At 42.6% G+C, this 19,799-nt stretch overlaps 1 protein-coding gene across 4 annotated transcripts in view; it reads left to right on the top strand.

Moving 5' to 3' along the window:
- The window catches only part of FYN (FYN proto-oncogene, Src family tyrosine kinase), a 136,308-nt gene that overhangs the window by 41,225 nt on the left and 75,284 nt on the right, over window positions 1–19,799 (top strand). For all 4 annotated transcript variants that reach the window (XM_057390195.1, XM_057390198.1, XM_057390194.1 and 1 more), the window contains exon 2: window positions 18,190–18,260. The gene's annotated coding sequence lies outside the window, so the exon portion shown is untranslated. The remainder of the gene's footprint in view (window positions 1–18,189; window positions 18,261–19,799) is intronic.

The raw sequence follows: 19,799 nt of genomic DNA, 5'->3' as shown, positions 1-19,799 counted from the left end.
AAAGCTCCCACACTAGGAGTCCTTAGTGGTGTTGATCCTTTTGATGTAAAGCATCTTGCTTTCTCCTTGTGAAGWTCCTACTCCATAAAATCCCTGTCAGTGAGAATGATGAGTTCTGGATGCAGAATGATGACAAAAAGCATATTTCTTCTCTGTGACTAAACTTGTTTAATTTCTGGCCCAGAGAAATTATCATTAGAAATTCTGCAGGACAGAGGGTGTAAAAACCTGTAAGAGAGGAAAGCCACACATAGYTGATGCCTGTTTGCATCATGTAGACCCTTAATGGCATGAAGTGGGCTTAGAAGAAGAAAAAAACATCAGGAGCACTGAAAATTTGGTTGAAGTGGGTATGGCATTCTGATATTCCAGAGATTTAGTACCTGTGATTTAACTTTCTCAATTCGCGCAATTCTAGAGTTACAGCTTTTTAATGCAACATGGAAGATCAGTTTTCAGGTTTAAAAAAAAAAAAGTATAAAAGCTACCCTTTTATTTTTTTTTAAAGTTTGCATCTAGAGGAAAAAGTAGAACTTGTCAAAGTTCATTTGTGAAGTCCCTTCACTGGCAAAGGGCTAATAGATAAATTCGGAGTCCAAAGAGGCTGACACTTTGCTTTGTCCAGAAATCTTGATCTTTTAAATCCAAAGCTTCAAGCAAGTTTTGCTGTGTGTTGTATATGTGGACAAGTACAGTAGACCAGATAGGGCTGTCTGTGTGAGATGTGTCAGCTGGAGCTTTGCTGTATTCATCTTCAGTGCCAAGCAACTGCCATTACTCTTTGGGCAAACAAACTTTTTATTCATCGAGGTGCAGTTGTTTGCCAGAGCTATTCGCAGTCATGTGTCAGAGGGGGTACAATTAATACATTGTAAAAATTATCTTTTTTTTTTAATGGAGTATGCTGTGGAGATTTAATAGAGGGCTGCTGGCAGTGCTCTGAGGAGCAGTGCAGGGCCAGGGTAAGGATTTGCCAGATCATAACTGAGCACTTGAAATTCTTYAACCAGCAGGAAGGAAAAAGTGTGCGAGAGAGCCCGTGGGAACTGTATTTTGGTTCAGCAGCGTCCGCTAACATTGTCAAACTGCCTGTCTCAAACTGTTAAGGCTGATAAACTGCCAGTAATTATCATTTAGAAAATTAGCGGCTGCCAAAACCATCACACACATCACATGTGTTGGTTGGACTGGTTTGAAATTACTTCACTTAAAAAAAAAAAAAAAAGGCAAGAAAGAAAAATTCCCGAGCCTGCATCTGCTCCAAGAATAGCGTTGAGTTTTGACATATGACAGTTGGTGCTGGCAGAAGTTATTTTTGTTGTTCGGAGTAGGCTTGGGGGATACTTTCTTGGAGTGCGTCACTGCTGCTATTTACCGTCCGGGTAGCAGGGCAATTGAGACCTCTGAATATTTGCAGCRAACCTAAATAAATAACTGAAGTATGTGGGATCCCTTCCCTTTCCTCCCTTGACTATGACCCTGGACAGACAGAATTAAAAATACCAGGTGCCAGAAGGAAAACTTTCTTATWTTGCTGTTGATTTCCAACCACTGCAAAGAAACTGAGTCATTATGGAAGGGCTGAGCAGGGCAGAGCAAAAGCTTAAAAGCAGCTTTGGCTGCACACCACCATCACTTCATCTCCCCACAGTCCTCCCAAAGAGCCCATGTGTAGAAACCATGGCTTGAGGCAGAGCAAATCTCATTCATTTCCTCCCAAAGGAAGCTGAGTGCCACCACGAGCAAGAGCTAGTGACGATATGAGCACAACCAGATCACGCAGACATCGCTGTGAAGGAAGATGGGGGAGGTGAAAAGACCTTGTAGGAGATTTCATGATGTTTGTCACATAGAAGTTTGTGATTTGGTCAGTCATCAATGAATAAGTTGGTGCAGTCTCTGAGTCAGTGATCTGTAAGTCTGAAGGACTCTGAGTTGCCAGCAGGAAAATATCACATTTTAGTGTGTGTACCTTCCTACTTCTGTTGAGTGCAAGGGGGTAAAAACTTTGTGTGCTATCTGCTTTTCCCTCTGGGCTGGGGTTCAAGASAGGCCTTCGGGGGTGACCCAGCCACCCTCTGAATCTCCTGCTCACACTCACACTCCTGTGTGGCTCAGCCACCACTGTTCCATAATTTAAACCAAAACATTTTGGAGTGATTGGTATTAAACCCCCTTGTCTCAAAGACTCAGGAAAATGAGGAATTGCAGCAGAGCAGCCTCTGCATCTAAGAGTTAGAGACAACTCAGGGTTTATCTTCATCAGCACTTCCAATTTCTTTTGGAAAATACACCTTTACCATTGGTGATGGCATGTATCAGCTTAATTGAACTCTCTGAAATACAASAAGGAGAATTTTCTCTTTTCAAACAATATTTCTAGTACCGTCAAGCAAGTACTCAGAGAGTACCAAATACTGTGTCATGGAAATGAAAGGAAAATGTATTGCATTTCATTATTTCATCTATGGGAACACTTCAGTGTGTCTAATTCTTCTAATCTAAAATTATAAACAAACTTACCCTGATATAATCTAATTTTCATTATAGACACCAAATGCTATTATGTTGGGCAACAAATTGGCTTAAGATAATTCTGTCTTTACAAAATAAGATTGTAATCAACAGATTTATAGTTTAATGAAGTCTCATGATATATGTATACCCTATAGCTTTTAGAGCTTTATTTTCAGTTCCAAGTTCCCATTAGTCTAATTTAGAATTATTGGTACAATCATTAGATTTAAGATACGGCTTTTTATAAACCAACAGAGTGTCAGTGTGAGATACTGAAAGGAAGCAGTGTGAGGGAACCATCTATGAGGCGTTTTATTGCAGAGCTGTTGATGGATGAGATTTAGAGACAAAAGTATCCAGTGAGATCCTGCGTTCTGTCTGAAGTTTGTGAAGGGCAGGGGACAGTGAGGATATGTAGAGTCTCATCTGAGAAGAGTGAGGTGATTTTTGTCTGAAATAATGCTTTTGCCAAAATATAAAAATTTTTTTGTAGGTCAGAAATACTTTCTTCATTATTTTCTTCTTTTCTAACTCAATCTAAACTGTAATCTCTGAACACCAGGGTATAGTTTATTGGCCAGGTAGCACTGATCTTGAGATATAAAAGCCCAACAACAGAACTCTTACTGATAAGGATGTAGAAATCAATTGCATCTTATTTATGGAAGTACTTAAAAAAATACGGTTTTGTCTGCATGTGCATGTTTTAGTTTCTGATTTATGAATCTACTACTTTTGTACTTTGAAGCAGCAAATCTGTTCCATTTTGCTTTTTTTTTTTTTTTTTTTTTTTTTTTTTTTCCAAAACAGGTTCTTGTTTTTATAGAATCATAGAATGGTTTGGGTTGGAAGGGATCATTTAGTTTCAACCTCCCTGTCAAGGGCAGTGACACCTTCTGCTAGACCAAGTTGCCCAGAGCCACATCCAGCCTGACCTTCAACACTTCATGGSATGGGGCATCCACAACTTCTCTGGGCAACCTGTTCCAGTGCCTCACCACCTCTGAGTAAAGAATTTCTTCCTGAAGTCTCATTAAAGCCTACTCTCAGTTTAAAGCCACTCCCCTTTGTCCTGTCACTAYGTGCCTTTGTAGAAAGTCCCTCTCCAGCTCACTTGTAGACCCCCTTTAGGTACCGGAAGGCTGCTCTAAGGTCTCCCTGGAGCCTTCTCTTCTCCAGGCTGAACAACCCCAGCTCTCTCAGTCTGTCTTCATAGCAGAGGTGCTCCAGGACTCTGACCATCCTCGTTTCCCTCCTCTGGACTCACTCCCTGCATGCCTCTCATGTTGGGGTCCTCAGAGGTGGCCACAGCACTCCAGGTGAGGTCTGACCAGAGCAGAGCAGAGRGGAACAATCCCCTCCCTCCCCTGTGGCCACGCTGCTTTTGGTGAGCCCAGGMCTGAGTTGGCTTCCTGGGCTGTGAGTGCAAACTGCTGGGTCATGCTGAGCTTCTCATCCACCAACACCCCCACATCCTTCTCCTCAGGGCTGCTCTCCATCCCTTCTCTGCCCAGCCTSTGTTTGTGTTTGGGAYTGCCCCAACCCAGATGCAGGAAGGACCTTGTACTTGRCCTTGTGGAATTCCATCAGGTTTGCACAGTCCCACCTCTCAAACCTGCCRAGGTCCCTCTGGATGGCATCCCTTCCCTCCAGTGTGTCCACTGCACCCCACAGCTTGGTGTCAACAAACTTGCTGAGGGTGCAGTCATGTGCCTGCAATTTGCTCAGCTTCTTGTCTGAGCAAACTGGCAGAAATAATTAATTAAGCTTGCATAGTAAGCAGACTGTGGATCTGGGTCATTTGTAACAAATAGGTGAGACTTGGTGCRATGATTTTGTTAACCTGATGAGGTGTGTATACAGGAACATGAGTTTCTAGCTGGCTGGCTGTGTGTGATCAGAATTAAAGTATGTATATTTAGATTTCAGAARTGCATGAAATGTGAGTACATGTACATGTGCTCTGGTTTGGGATCTTCTGAAGGGCTGGCTGAGGAGAGACCGGTTTCTCTCCATCCTGTTTTGTCCCTGTACTCTTTCAAGGAACTGTAATCTTCCTTAGGTATACTTGGATTAATGCTGCCTAACAGCCTGTAATTAAACATTGAGGAGCTGGGTAAAGWGCAGTCCTCCTTGATCCTGTGTGTCCATGAGCAAGGACAGGCACAGCTCAGAGCTGTGAGCAATAAGCCATGGCACAGGCAGCTCTCACYGCCCCTGTCTGGCTGAGGGGGCTGGGGGAGGCTGCTGTGACTCACTGGGCTCAGRCCATGAGTCCCCTTTTGTGACACAGCACAGGAAGACCTTATCTCAGTGTCACTGGAGCCAGCAGGGTGTATGTCAGGGACTGGCTTCCCTTTCCCCATGCCCCKCTTCACCCACCCAGCTTTTAGAGTAAAGAGAGGGTTTCTCTGGTTAAAAAGCTGCATTTCACAAGGACAGGAACCAAGAGACAGTTCATTTCTATGGAGAGTTGCTATAAATAGCTTGCTCTGTTAACATAAATTCTTTCTGTGAATCCTACAAACAGGGTTTTATTCCCAGCCTACAAAATGCTTTGTATACCCTTGTTCCTTTGTACGTGCTGATGCTGGCACTTCCCCCAAAAAGAGAGGTAAGCCTGACACTTGCAGGGCAACACTGTTCTGTTTATGGAGTAAAGGAGGCAGCCTTCATAAACAGGCCTGTTTCAGTGTTAATTTTTTACAACATTGATATCAAAAGAACCACTGAGGCAATTAGGCAGGACTTGCTGAAGTCCCCACACATCAGTATTTAAACCTTCAACTTGGATGCAACGTTTCGTGCTGCTCTGCTCTCTGCTAATGGTTGCAGTGAGTCTGGGTCAGAAGCTGTAACTACTGCAAGCCTTGAAAGCTTTGTAGGGCTTTTAGGAAGCTTGTAATTGCTCCACGGTGAATCCTGGAGTGAGAAAGAACTTGTCCAGGAGGGAAATGTCTTCTCTTACTGTTCATGCAGTGGAAATTCTATGGACATAAGTGGTCCCACTTGTATGATATGCACCTGTCACTCTGCAGCTTTTTWTTTTCTTCCTTTTACATAGTCCTGGTACAGGAAGCCCTCTCTTTGGGAGAATATTTTCAGTTTCCATTTAAATCTATTTCTGCATTTGACTRTCTGATGCTCAGTCCACGTCCCTTCCCCCTCTTCACATGAAATGGAAGCCAATGAGCTGTTGAAATTTTGACAGAGCTGAAAGATGTGACCCAGAGGTGTCTGTCCGGAAAAGGGAAGCGCTTTGGTGTTCAGGCAGTTGATAAAACACGTGTTTATGGGGAGCCAAGCTCTCTCTTACTTTTTGTYCTTTTTTTAAATGTGTCCCTCTGCTTGTGAAGGCTGCTGTTTTCACTCCCCAGATATGTGTATGGCAAGGTCAAAAATTCCTTTTCTTGATACCTTTCCCTGCACGAGGTGCTTCAAAGTGCTTGTTGTAGCTCTGTGTCTGCAGAAGTGGAGTAAGCAGTGGATGCAGTGCGTGGTGAGCAGGGCATCTTGACATGCCAGGTGGCATTTCTGCACAGACTGTCCAGCTGCAGTACCACTGGCTTTGTGGGACTGTCGTGATCCCAAACTCTGTTGACAATTTGCTATTGGATGTAAAATACAGGCGACAGAAATGAACTTGATGTTTTTGTCACGTACAGTTTGGGTTTAAAACACATTATTGATTAGCTGCTGGTGATGGTGTTTACTGTTGAAATCTTCACAACTGGTCCTTGCAGCAGCTCCCAGATTGTGCAAATGTTTTTTGGAGGGGAAATTAATTAGCTGGCTTGCACATTCAAAAGAAAGAGAAAAGAAAAGTCTCGTCTCTTTGTGGCTCTCAGGCGCGCATCCCTCTTTTTCCCATAGGATTGTTATGGATATGTACTTCCAGGGATTGTACCGTCAGCCTGTACCATTCATACATTTTGTAGAGTTCATAATCAAATGCGTTCCCGGCTGAAAGTGGCACACGTGCTGCTCTGAATGCTCCTTCTCAGATGTCTCCTGCTTCTGGTAACCCACATTCTGCAGCTGGAGGCTGCGCTCCAGGCGCCGCATGAATGGCGCGTCTTGTGTTTCAGCGAGGCGCAGTGAACTTGATTCTAGGTCAAAAATCAAATGTGACATTTCCTAAATGCACGAGYCCAAACTAGTTACAGCACTGAAAAGGGGAGCTTGTGAGTACTTTCTGTGTGCTATTTCTCAGTGATTTACAGTCTATTTTACTCGAAGTGGGAGGGACGTTGAATGTGGGTTTGTTATTCTGGTTACACCTGCAAAACTGAGCTCAGGGAGAAAATAAACCAGTGTCACCTCATCACATAGGGATGCAAAACACTTACCCTTATGGTACCAAAAATCCTCTTTTGCTGTTCCAGGGTGAGGGTATCTTGTTTATAAACAGTGGCCTAGATAATACCTGCCAGCACAGCTCCTCAAATGTTCAGCCTGCTTCTCCCTGCTGCACTCTTCTTCCCCCCAGTCCTCACAGCACAGCGAGAGCAGGCAGTGACCCAGATGCGCTGCTCTGAAAGTGCCATTTGTTTCCAGCACTCAGCATGCTGGCAGATTTGACACATGGCTACACACGCATCCATCAGTGCACCAAAACACGCGTCTCCCGTGCTGGAAGGGCTGCTGTATGGGATAAGCCACTGCTGACAGGGCCAGTAGCTGTTCACACATCCTGTGAGGTGTGTGGCAGTGTGGGTGCGTGGGACACCTGCCCTCCCAATGTGGAAGGATCTGTTGAGCTGCATGATGCAGTGCTGGTGCTAATTTTTTTTTGGCTGCTTATACTTTCCGGGGGGTTAGCAGGCAAGAATTTTGCTACTGCATGCTTTGTTACCAGCCATGCTACAAAAAAAAGGGAGAAAGGCCTTTTTCCACTTCTGTTTTTTGCCAGGGAGTACAGGGCTGTATTCTTTCTCTTCTCTTATTCTGACTACAACTTTATCTCTGATTCCTTTGCATACACACAAAGCTGTTACAGGTATATATGCAAATATGTGTTTATACAAATATATATTTACACAATACATATATATATAATCATCAGAGTCATAGATATGTAGATGTATAAGGTTGTTAAGACTGGAACATAAAACTAGTCCTCTCTTCCCTCGTTCAGGGTATAACCTCAATTAGTCTTTATTCACTTCTTTGTGGATACTAAGCCATTAAGTCTCATTCAGTAGGACTAAACAGATATCCATTGATACCTCCCTTTCTCCCTCCACCTGCAGCTCTCCCCATTATCTCTCACTGCTGTTGCCATGGACAACATCAGTGTCCCTCAGCCGGGCCAAAATCTGTCCATCTCTCAGCTCCCTCTGTCTTTACTCTGAGATCAGCAGATTCTTCTTGCATACGCTCTCTTAATAAATGCCCTGTGCTATCCAGACCCACAAGCTGAAATTGACATCGAACCACTCATTTGTTGTCTTGAATTACTGCAACATCCTTTKCTCTGGCATCTTCAAATTATCATTCCATCTGTCCAGAATGTCTTTACAAAAGGAATTTGTCCCATTTCCTCATTTTTTAGCAGTGTCACCTTCCCTACAMACTCCTCTACCGATTTCATCACTCAACACAAGGTGCCTGTCTTTATTACCAGGGACCCGCCCTTCCTCTCTACTTCCCATCTGTCAGCCCCTCCAAGAGGAGGGGCTTTCCTTCTTTCCTTCTTTCTTTCTTTTCCAACCTCCAGTGATCACCTCCAGTGATTCCTGTTTCTTCCAGGGCACGGCTTTCTGCCGTGTCATTACAGATTTTCTGCTGACCTGACCCACCCCGTTAATATTGGCAGGACTCCTTTCTTCTTGTCCTTTAGGTCTGTCCTGTAAAATGTTCCCTTTTTGTCTGGGATGCAGGCAATGCAGAGCAGCTCACCGCCCATGTTTCACTTTCAGAGTGCAGCACTTGAACGAGTAGTAAGCACTCATAATTTTAGACCTTTTTGAGATTAAGGCCTTAACCAGCATCTCCTGTCATTGCAGGCTTTTAAAAATAGGCTCAACGTGCACGGTAATAGCAGCGTTGTAACCATGGCAATGCGAGGAAGGCAGGGTTTGCAGGCAGGCATCTTTCCACACCAACTGGCCTCTCTGGGGACTGGACTAGGGTGACACAGGGGAGAAGTTTCAGGCTCAGGAAGGGACTGTGACCCCCAAAGCACATCTGTTTTTCCCCATCTGGGTCAGGTGGCCTAATAAAAAGGATAACATAACTGTAGTGGATCCTGCCTTGAGGAGAGAAGCCACCTGGATGGTCATTCRAGGTCCCTTTTAATCCTGTAGCTCTGTTTTAATAGGGAGAGCTGACTTTTCCTTTTCTGTGTGCTGTGTGTTCAAGCATATGCTGATCTTCTGCTGATACCAACAGAAGGTCTCAGAATATCAAGAAACCAGCATATCCTCATTAAGGATCTTTTTGGAGGATAGGAGAGTAATATATCTCTCAAAGAGCGGAGGCTGGCTTTGTGCRGCAATAAAACATGAATATTAAACAGGAAATCAATGACACTTCTGAAACATGTCTGAGACAGAAATCCAGATGCTGTGTGGGGATATAGGCCTTTAAGCCTTATGTCTGTGCTACTTCTTTTTTTTTTTTCTTCTTTTTAAAGCTGCATCTGCATAGTTGGCGGTGTAAGAGGGGGGCATAGCAAGAGAAAAACCAGATTTTTTAGCCTAGTTTCCTGAGGAAGTGGGGGTTAGGCTGTTAACTCAGTGTGTTTGTGCACCAGTCCTCCTCTTTACAATTTCCCAGGCTGTCTCCAGTCAGGGAGGGGCTTTCAGGGGCAGCATTTGGTTTCTTGGCTCCTTCTCGTAGCTGCTGCAAGGAGATGGGCTGGATGTGGTGGCAGCAGGAGCAGGGTGCTGCGGGCACCCCTGGAGAAGCTGGCCAGCAGCTGGAGCAGGGCTTGCACAGGGAATGTGACTGGGTATCAGGATCTGGGGCTGTGGGAGAGCCAGCAGAGATGGGGTGCAGTCTGGGAAAGGACTCTCACTGTAAAGTTAGCATCTCGAGTCCAGATGAGCTGCAAATCCAGTTTCATTAGTTCCACTGATCAGGCATTTGCTTAATCTTGAGAAACAAAAGATGGAAAAAAAAAAAAAAAAAAGAGGGAGGCTATACTGAATAGTAATGACATTTTAAATCCTTAGAATATTTCAGCAAAATAAATGCTTTTGTGCGGCTTCTGCGTTGCAAAGAGGTTTATAGTAATGTAGCACAATCCTGGAATTACATGAACCTTGTGTTTGTTCTGGTTCACACTGGGACACTTGCTTTAGGAGGGAAAACCTGATGTCTTTAAGGGCAGTGTGAAAGAATAAAGATTTGATCTAGAGCTTGAGGCTGAAGCATTGTGTCAGTGCAAAATCTTCTCATTCGTACTTCTAGTGTGTTGTCCTGAGAATTTAATTTCCTGTTTGCACTATGTGAGAGTCTTTTTTTGAAAGCCACTAGAGAGCAGGGTTTGTTGTTTAGGGTGATTTTTGAAGGTAAATTGTCAAAATACAGTAATTTTTTGCAGTTGTTCCTTTTATTTATTTATCCATTTCCTGCATATAGAACCCAGTGACATGAAGGCTTGTCATTAAAGTGAGTAAATAAATTATCAGTGAAATAGCATGAGGGACAGCCCTCTTTTTTTTTTCACTTTTCCCCATCCACCGCCCACTGGTGATTTTTTCTGGGTTTTGCAAAGATGCTTCTCAGATTTAAAGCTTATATTCCCTTCCGTTTTGTCTTGTGTGACAATGAAAGATCTTATTTATTTTCTTCACTTGTCTCACTATTAAAAAAAATAAGCCAGAAAGTCAAGTTTTTTGTTCTTCTATTTCCAGTACTCCTGTTTATTTTGAAACTTCCAGAAAGAGATAAGAACAGCTTTAGAAAAATGCTCTCCAGAGTAATCCTTTAAAGAGCAGCAAACAAACACTGCAGATTGGTCCTAAAGGCTGCGCTTCCTTTGTGGGGAGGGAGGGAGGTGGGGAGAGAGGATGTTTTCTTTTTAGCTGTGCTCTAATCGTCTGATCTGGGATTTGATAAACTCCACAAGTCTGAAACTGCTGCCTCCTCCTGTCTTCCCCCTTCCTGCCTCTCAGAAGATTAAAGTGAACATGGCAAAAGGGAAACAGTTTATTTTCAGCTTGTTGTAGTTAATAATTAGTTTACAGTGCAGCATTCTCATTGTTTGTATTCTAATCGCGTTGCTATATTCTTTTCTTACTCTGTTTATTTTACACATCACGACCTTCTTTGATACAGAAATAGGTTTACAAATAGCCCATTCTTGCAAAATTTCAGCCTCTTTTCAACATTTTCATATTTCACATCAGGAAGTGAGACCACACGTAGGTGGAGTAGCTTCTGCAAAGACTCTCCTTGCCTGCCCCCACGGCCCATGGGTGCAATTGCAGTCTGGGCCACGCTTTCTTTTCACTCCCGTACAATTTGGAATTGCAGTAGTTAGGAAAACCACAGTAGGACGTGATCAAGCCATTAAAGTTTACATGTAYAACATATAACTATTATTTGGCACATTCAAAATTAGCTAAATCCATGTATTGACTGAAYTACAAAAAGTCTTTGGTAAACACTCCCAATTTGTCATAAGAGACATTTGTGCTGAATTCTTTTGACCTTTAAAACCTTGAAGTAAATTCGGCAGGTCTTTGAGACTTTCTTCCCATGTGTGTATTTTTTATCATTCCTTGCACAATGGGAATGGCTGACATTATGRGTACTGTAATATTGCAACACTAAAATATATATTCTATATATACTCTTTATGTATCTGTTCATTGTATGTCATGGAAATAATGTCCTTAATTAAAACCTTGCATATTGATCAAAGCACAAAAATATTTCTTGTATAAGATTCTCTCTTAAGGGGGAAGGGAAGATTTGCTTATAATAATGATTGCTTATAAAAGCAAATTTTTATACAAAAAAACTAGATTTGCATTGCAATGTAATTGCACTTCTAAATGGCCTTTACTGCTTTTCCAGAAGGTTTCTAAATACACTGTTTACTCCCAGTTTCTGCTAAAGGTCCTTTCAGGTCAATCCTGTATCTTCAGAAGGAAAGCTTTTTCTTTGAGAAAAACTGGAAAATCAATTATTAAAACAGAAGCTTCTGAAACCTTACATTATGCATGGGKTTTTTTCCCCTTTGCTGTCTTTTTTAACTTTCATAACGATGTGAGTGCKTATTTCTGGCCATAGAAGTGTTTCACTGATGCCACTGGGATACTGGGCAGGTAAGGATGAGCAGGCTGAGGGTGTGGGAGAGTGATGCAGCACTGGCTCCAGCCACCATGTCCCTGCATCACTGGCTGCCTGTGCCCTCCCTCGGCTCCAGAGATGCCCAGCAGCATTTCTAGGAGCCAGCTCCGGGGGCTTGGAYAGTTCAGTCTATTTTTAGGACTATGATCTCCATTCATTTACTTTTTAACAAATGTTTCGGGGAACAGTACTTCTCATTTTCCTGCAGAGAGAAATGCAACTACTCTTCCTGTTATTAATGAAGTAATTTTTCTGCTATTCCGAGAACAAAAGTGTGTTTGCTGTGGTCACATGCTCCTCATATGTGACACTCTCATCTGATATGTGACACTCTCATCTAAGTGCCTGCTCAGTATTGAGCTGATAAAAGCTTCCCCTATGGATCACTCAGCTGCCCAAGGCCTCCTGACCCCAGGACAGGCAGTTCCAGCGGGGACACCGAGATGGACACGGCACGTGCTGGCTTTCGGCTTGCACAGAGCTGCACATTGGCTTCTCTCCCCAGCAGTGTGAGTGACCGGGGGTGCCACAGGTTTGGGGTTCATCTCGGAACAATTTCAAAAGGCAGGATTCAGGAATGGGCYGTGAGTGCTGTCACAATTACCTTTCCATCGGCAGTGCCTTCACTGTGTCCTCCTCCATGTGCTCACCATTACCACCAGCTCTCCCACTGAGGGCTTCTTAACGCTGTTGGAATCTTTTGATCTTTGCATCTGCCTCAGCTGGGTATCTGTGCACATCCACACYCTCCACCTGCACTGGTGCTTTCCATGCAGGAGTTCTTGGTTGGATGGTGCCACGTTTCCAGATCCCAGCTTTATGCTTTCAGCTCTGCTGTGTTACAAAGCAAGCTGATGGCTGGGAAAAGACTTGTGAATTGAAGATTTTGTTTAATTTGTCCAGCTTGAAAGTTGAGCAAGGGGAAAGGTACTAATATCACTGATACTGAGCTGGCAATAGCGAGGGGCTTGCGAGGCCTGTGTGAGGGGCACAGCCCAGGGTGAAGGAGAGCAAACAGCCTGCTTTGGCAGGGCTGGAGCCACAGGACATGGGGACCAGCTGACAGCAGCAAGTCTGCTAAAGGTCAGTATAAGCCAGTGTGTGATGAGGTTGAAGTGTCACAGAAAAGAAGCAGTTCAGCTTTCAATCTTTTACAYAGTTTGTGGGTTTCTTTCTCTTCATGGCTCCATTTTATAAAASCAGAAAAATTTCAGGCAAAACCTCTGTATTTTCCTGGTGTTTTCCTCCCACGTTTCCTGTTTCTTAAGGTTTGTTGTCACTGCAGCGGTGGCTTTGCATCTGAGATCCTCCTGCTCCAAATGGAAAGGGCAGATGTGTTTTTAGACAGTCACAAGTTTAATGGTGCAGGCAAACATTCTTGTTTGAAACTACTAAACTGCTTTTGGACTCCTTTAATAGAGGGACCTCATTATCCTTGCTTATGTCCTGCATGTGCTGAAGCTTTCCAGAAACTGTTTTGGAAATCCAGTGACTTTAACATGAAAAAATGCAGGGTTCCTGTCCCAAATCCACTGTCATCTTTCCAAGTTTTGGCACTATTGCATGGGAGGACAAACCACCAGAATAGTAGTGTCTTAGTATAAGTCTTCTAATGGTGTTGCTGGTCAGTTTTTTCTCCTTTGCTGTTGTCCAGGGTTGTGTCTGGACTCGTWGCAAGAGGAGATTTTGGTGGGAGCTCCCTCTTTCTGCCCTCAGTTCTCTCCCCCAGGCTGTTGATGACTGGGCTTTTTCATATCATGTGCCAGCTATCTGGGACCTCACTTAGAAAAGGGGTAGTTTCAGGCTAACAGGGAGGCTTTTGTCTCTGTGCAAGAACAAGCCTATAAGCTTCCCTTAAACTTTAAATGTTTTATTGTTGGAAAGCTTTCAGATGTTCACAGGATAAGGGCTCTTTATATGTAATCTGGCATTGCACAGTAAAGGATTACTTTATGTAAGTTAAGATGTGCAGTTCCTTTATAAACTGTCTGTGTAAATTCAGTATGTAGGAGATTGTTTTTTTCCTTCTATTCAGCGTTGCTTTTAGAAAGGGTTTCTCGGTTTTGATCGGTTGGAGKTTTTTTTGTTTGGTTGGTTTTTGTTTTTAGTAAGATTACAAATCCTAGGCGATGGGAATAGGTGGGAAATGCTGCATGCACCCTATTAAACTGAACATGTRTGCCTCCATACATTTGTTCAAACAGCAGTGCCAGCAGTGTCCTGAGTGGCAGAATCCTCAACCAGTGTGAAAAGAGTAACTCAAGATTGTTTACGTAGGGCCCTAGTAACCTACTACTAAAAAGTAATTTCTGGACCAATTCATGGCTCAAAATCTGTGTGGTATGATGTATTGTACCGTAAGTACGACTGATATTAGAACAGATGAAAAAGGCAGGCTGTTACTCTGAAGACTAACCAACACTTTGTTTACAAAGTGGATCCAGTTCTTTTACTGGTTACACATCCTGATCCAGACATGATCCTTTGTAAACTGTTCAACATGAAMAACTTCATCTTCCCGGGTTTTGCCAAGTAAAATAGCAGCCCAAGCACCAGGAATGCCTGCTTCTACTTGAGGTTTGAAAAAGCAGCAGCAGAAGCATGTTGCTAATAGAAAACTGACAGATGTTTATAATTATGTAGATTTTCTTCTGTGTTTGAGTATCATAAACTCAATTGCATCTACAAGCATTTGAAAAGCATGTAAGACCACTTAYGACTTCAACCAGCCGCTTCCTCCAGCTGGGTGAAATTCATGTGAACTGCAACATGTACCAGACCAGCACCCTCTCTGTGGCTGCTTTTATGCTGTCAGTCAAGTTATTATCTGTTTTTAATGGTGGGTAAATTGTCACTGAACAGTTTTTGCTTCAATAAAAAATCAGGAGTTTTGCGGTTTCACATCTAGGATTATTCACAATGCGCTGGATCCAAAGATCCTTGAAGTTTGTGAGTGCTGATTGGTTTGGGAGCAAGCTTGAGAAAAAAGTACTTACCATGTCTGTTGTCAATGATTTCTCTTYTGCTAGTAATAATAAATTTAACTCTGATCCCAGTATGAACTGACAAAAACACCTCTGAAAGCTGATGAGGAAAAATAGAGGTTGTCTCATGAAGCAGACAATGTCACGAAACTGAACACACAGACGATGTGTAGTTATGCTACTTGCCACATTCTGTTTCACAGAATATTTCTTTCTTTACAAAAAGAAAGTAATTTTTACACAAAGCTMCATAAATGCACTGCTGATATAAATGTAACACTGTGGGGGGATATGGGTTTYTGGAAAAAGGTGGCAGTTTGTTGAAGCTGGTGTTCCCTACAGGAAAAGGCTGTTCCTGGCAGATGATGCGTCTGATTATCCCCCAAAAGTGTTTTGTTKTTCTTTAACATTTCAAATAGTGTCATTCTGAGATTCACTGCAACTTTTCATGTCTGCTGGTGTGCTAAGGACTTTCTGTATCTTACCATTTAGGAGATGCTTGGAAAGCTTTCATTTGGACACTGATTGGACAAACCTTTTGTTACCCCTACTCTGTTATACTAATCGAAAAAGAAGCCTTTATTGGTGTGCCTTGAAGCCTATATCCGTCTATTTTACATCTCCTATGCTGTACTCTCCAAAGTCAGCAGAGCTTTTCTGAAAAGTATTCATCAAAATTTGGAGATATGTAACATGATCCAAAGCCTTCAGGAAACAGGAGCATTTCCTCTACATTCTTGGGTAGAAAGAAAATCAGTAAAACTAAAACTGAAATTGGTACAGGCCCCAGATTGAATACAAAGAAAGAGTGAATAATCTTTGGTTTACTCTGCAAACCATGTCCTACCCTCGCCCTCAATTATGCAGCAAAATACTTCCCCTCSCCTCCCTTGTCTCTCCCTGCTCTACCTCCAAGTCTCTCTTCTCCTTTGCAATCAAAGAGATAGAGCACATTTTTCACCATCTTCTGAAATCAAACAAAAGGCATCCCCTGGAAGATTTTAAGCTTTCTACCTGCCATCCCTACCGTGTGAAGATCTTGCAAGGCTAGARGTGTGGCAAATTGTGTGCTTGCTGCGGATTTAACAAGACACCCCTTTCCCTAGCCCTATTGCTAGTTTTTGTCMTACATGGTCTCAGTGGAGGGCTTGGACTTGACTCCCTGGGTATGTACTAAAGCAGCTGCCTTCATTCCCTTACTGTAATAGTGGAGTTATATTATTGGTCCATCTTTTCCTCCCTTTTACCCTACTATCAGCACAGGCCTTTTTTATTTATTCTTTTTATTTTATTTTATTTTGTTTTATTTTATTTTAMKTTATTTTATTTTAATCACTTTGCAAACTTTGCTGTAGAATTTCCTCAGTTTAATCCTGGTTGCTGCACAGGCATTGTGCTGGAGTGAGGGAGGAAGGGACAGAGGAGGGGAAAGAGGAAGGGAACACTGCTGGGGCCGCATCCAGAAGCTCCACACCAGTCCTGGGGGGAGTTCAGCCCCTTTTGGCAACGGTGCCAGCCCCTGTTTTCAAGTATTCCTGGGACTGACAGCGTGGAGTACAGAGTTTCCTTATTTGTCATTCCTCTGAGGAAATTATTAAATCAGTCTCATGGTGTAGAAGAAAATAATGAGCTAATCCAGAGTCGAGGTGCCATAGGGTTGTTTTGGAYCTGGCTCATTTCTTAAGACTCTAACTTTTCTGCATGCAGATTTTATCCAATTAGTTCGGAGGCAGAAGTAGAGTTTCTTGACTTGATTTTTTCTTTCCAGGCCAAATGCCTGGAAGCTAGGGAGGGAAATGGATGGCACTGGAATAATAACCACCTTCCCTGGGTTTGAGCAAAGCAGTTAAGACCCATTTTTTTTCAGTGTTTTCATAAACTCTGCCAAGCTGTATAAAAGGTGATGGGAGAGGAGGGGGTGTTCATTTTTTTTCTTTATTCCTTGATATACCCACTTTTTTCTCAACAAACAAAGAAAGCAAGCAGGGAAGATGTTTATGTTGTTACTTTTCTGTTAAAAAATGTCTGTTCCTAAAATCTCTCATAACAGCTTCCTCTGATTCGTAATGATGCTTTTTTTYCYTTTTTTTCCCCCACCCTGAACCCTCCACCCAAATGAAGTCTGAGCTATGTGATATCAGATGTCTGCTCACTAATTGGGACTTGGAGCTATKTGATCCAGTTTCCATGTTTTAGAGGAATACCTATTTGGTTACTCCTTAATAGAAATTTTAATTTAATAACTGCTTTTCATGTAATGATGACCAGTAAAAATAATTTGATTTAAGAAACCATTCCCCTTTTGCTTCCTGTTTATGCCTGCAGCTTCCTTCAGGGGAGGTGCTGGCACAAGACTTGCTGTTTCTGCAGCTGAGGCAGGTTTTCACCACCAGTAGTGCAGGGCTCCAAGTCATCTGTGTAGAGCTGTAAAGTTAGTTACTCATCCAGCAGTAATTTCACAGATACCTCTCTGGTACAAAGTTCAGCCATGTACTTAGGGGAGAATGGGACTTAAAAGCAGTTCAAATTCAGTCTGGCTTCACTGGTGTGGACACCTGGGTGCTAAAAATTGTGTCCTTGTCCATTTGCTGCAGAGTTACCACTCCCAATCCTTAGCACCAGCAGAATCCTTGCTCCTCCATCTTCTAGGAGTTTACAAACTAAACGTTTTAACATCATTGTTAGTCTGTGCTTCACGAGTTATTCTTTCAAAGATTTTGCCTCAAGGAAAAATAAGGCTTAGCTGTCATTTGAAATTTACTCAGGGTTGGCAAAATGATGGCATTTGTCACTTTTGCTCTCCATCTTCTTCAAACGGGCCCCAGTGTGTGTCAAGCTGGATATTGTGTTGGCTTCCTTCTTCTCCCTCTTTGTTCTCCTAGAGAATGCCAAGGAATTAATACAGTCTAAAAACGTAGTGTGCACAACCCTTTTGTGTAGTTTTCAAACAAGGAGGCTGTCGTGAACCTACGTGCATCAAATTCCAAAACCAGTTTGTTAAAACAAAATTGCTAAGAGAGACTGGGTTGACCAATTTTTTTTTTTTTTAGGGTTGGATCTAAAATAATGGGCRCACTTGCTGTGTGTGCTGCCACGCATTTCATGTTGTTGACCTTGTCTCCCTGAAGTCTGAATAGCCATCATGTCAGTGACAGTGATGTGTCTGAGCAGTCTGGGGCAGTCCTGCAATTATTTTAATATTTTGCATAATACCAGTGGAATTCAATAATTAGTTGTGAAGGTTCAAGTCCAATTACCTCCTTCCCTAAACCAGGCAAAATGGTGGAAGTTGGTAATAAATGTTAGCAGAGAGAGAAAAAAAGTTTAATTTGTGGTGTTCCAGTCACTAATTATTTCTTTCTCTTTCTCTCTTATTTTACAGGGCATGTTTTCAAGCCATTTGTGAGGAAATGTGGTGAATGTAAACTTGCTCTGTTCTGGGGGAAAATTGTGGTAAGTGGTGCTGTCTTGATCAGTTTTGGTTTTCAGTAATAATTTCAGAAATATTGTTTTTTTCAGTTTTAATTTTTTTTTTTTTTTTAGCTCTGGAAAATACAGAGCTGTAGTTGGTTATATGTGTTTTTCTTCCTCTGGTATGGAGACTCGCAGTGTGAGAAGCATTGACAGAGAACAGCATGCTGGGCCTCAGGGGGAGGAATGCCTTTTAATTTACTCCAGTGGCATCTGCTTATTGTGTTTGTAGCTGTACCACTCTGCTGAGGAGTGGTTGAGCTAAAACCTAGAGTAGAATAAATAAAAAGGCCTAATACAAAAACAAGGGGTACAAAAAAATCATGCCAGTTGTATAAAAGATCAGGAGCAAAAGTAATGCAGAGGGAGCACTTATTTCCCAAAGTGGTGGGGGTGTCCAGTCACTCTACAATCTTTCCMTCCCTTCCCAGAGTGTCTGACTGGCACCCTTGCTATGGTGCAACTAAGATGGTTTGATTTCTCTGAGAGATAAGGAGATGGTTAATGTGTGCTGTACCAGTTTTCCTGTTCCTCCATTCCATRCCACATGACGAGCTTTGCTGCTTGTCTGACTGTCCTGTGCGCAGCACTTCCAGAGGGATCAGATTCCAGTAAGACTTCCTGTCCTCTGTGCTGAGGGAATATGGCACATCACGTGTCTGTGCTGCTGACTGCACCATGCTGAAATAGGAGGAGACACAGAAGAACAGGAGGTAATTAATGAACATGTCCCAACTAGAGAGAAGTAATTCAGAGAAAGCTCTTCCAACCTACAAAAAATAAAGGCAGCAGATCTGGGGCAGTTTGTAGGCTCAGCTTTCTTTTCCCTCTAGAAGACCATCAATAGACACAATTCTGGCTAGTACCAATCAATCACCCTTGGAAAAAAGAACTTGTCAGCAGAAGACTGTGTCTCTACTTTCCTTTGGACAGGGAGGGTATGGGACTGGTGCTTTTTCTTCAGGCAGAATGTGCAGATTGCAGATGAAAACTGGCTTATTCTCCACTGGCAGAAGACTTCAGAATCAGATAGCCTGCGGGGTAGAAARCTGAAAAGTCAGAGACTTGTTCTCTTCTACCATTTAAAACCCCCAGATGTTGTTACACCATATGGAAAGATCTGGATTAGCTAGCAGATGTTTAAATGTAGATCACTTAGCCTTCTGCAGAACATGTACTCTTGGAGATAAGAAAAGACAGGATAGTCAAGACCAGAATTTTACAAAGAAGTTGGCCAAACACATGAAATGTCCTGTGCACTTGCACCTGGGTAAACTCTGCTGCAGCTCATTCTTTTAAATTATTTTCTCACTTTGGATCAGCTTTTCTGACAATGGTGCATGTTTGTATCTATATTCATATGGGAAATGCAAACAACAACTATTTAACTGGAATTTAGTTATAGGGYCAAAGATGAGTCACAGACCAGAGCATGAGTTCATTAGTCCATGAGGTTTGTGRTGACTTCTACAAAACTTTGTGACTTTACTACAAAAGAGGATGTGTCTAGTTTTCTTTTTG

Source organism: Malurus melanocephalus, unplaced genomic scaffold (genome assembly GCF_030028575.1).
Source record: "Malurus melanocephalus ecotype Western Australia unplaced genomic scaffold, MMel_1.1 scaffold_23, whole genome shotgun sequence".
NCBI lineage: Eukaryota > Metazoa > Chordata > Aves > Passeriformes > Maluridae > Malurus > Malurus melanocephalus.
This window is presented reverse-complemented; position numbering and strand designations above follow the sequence as displayed.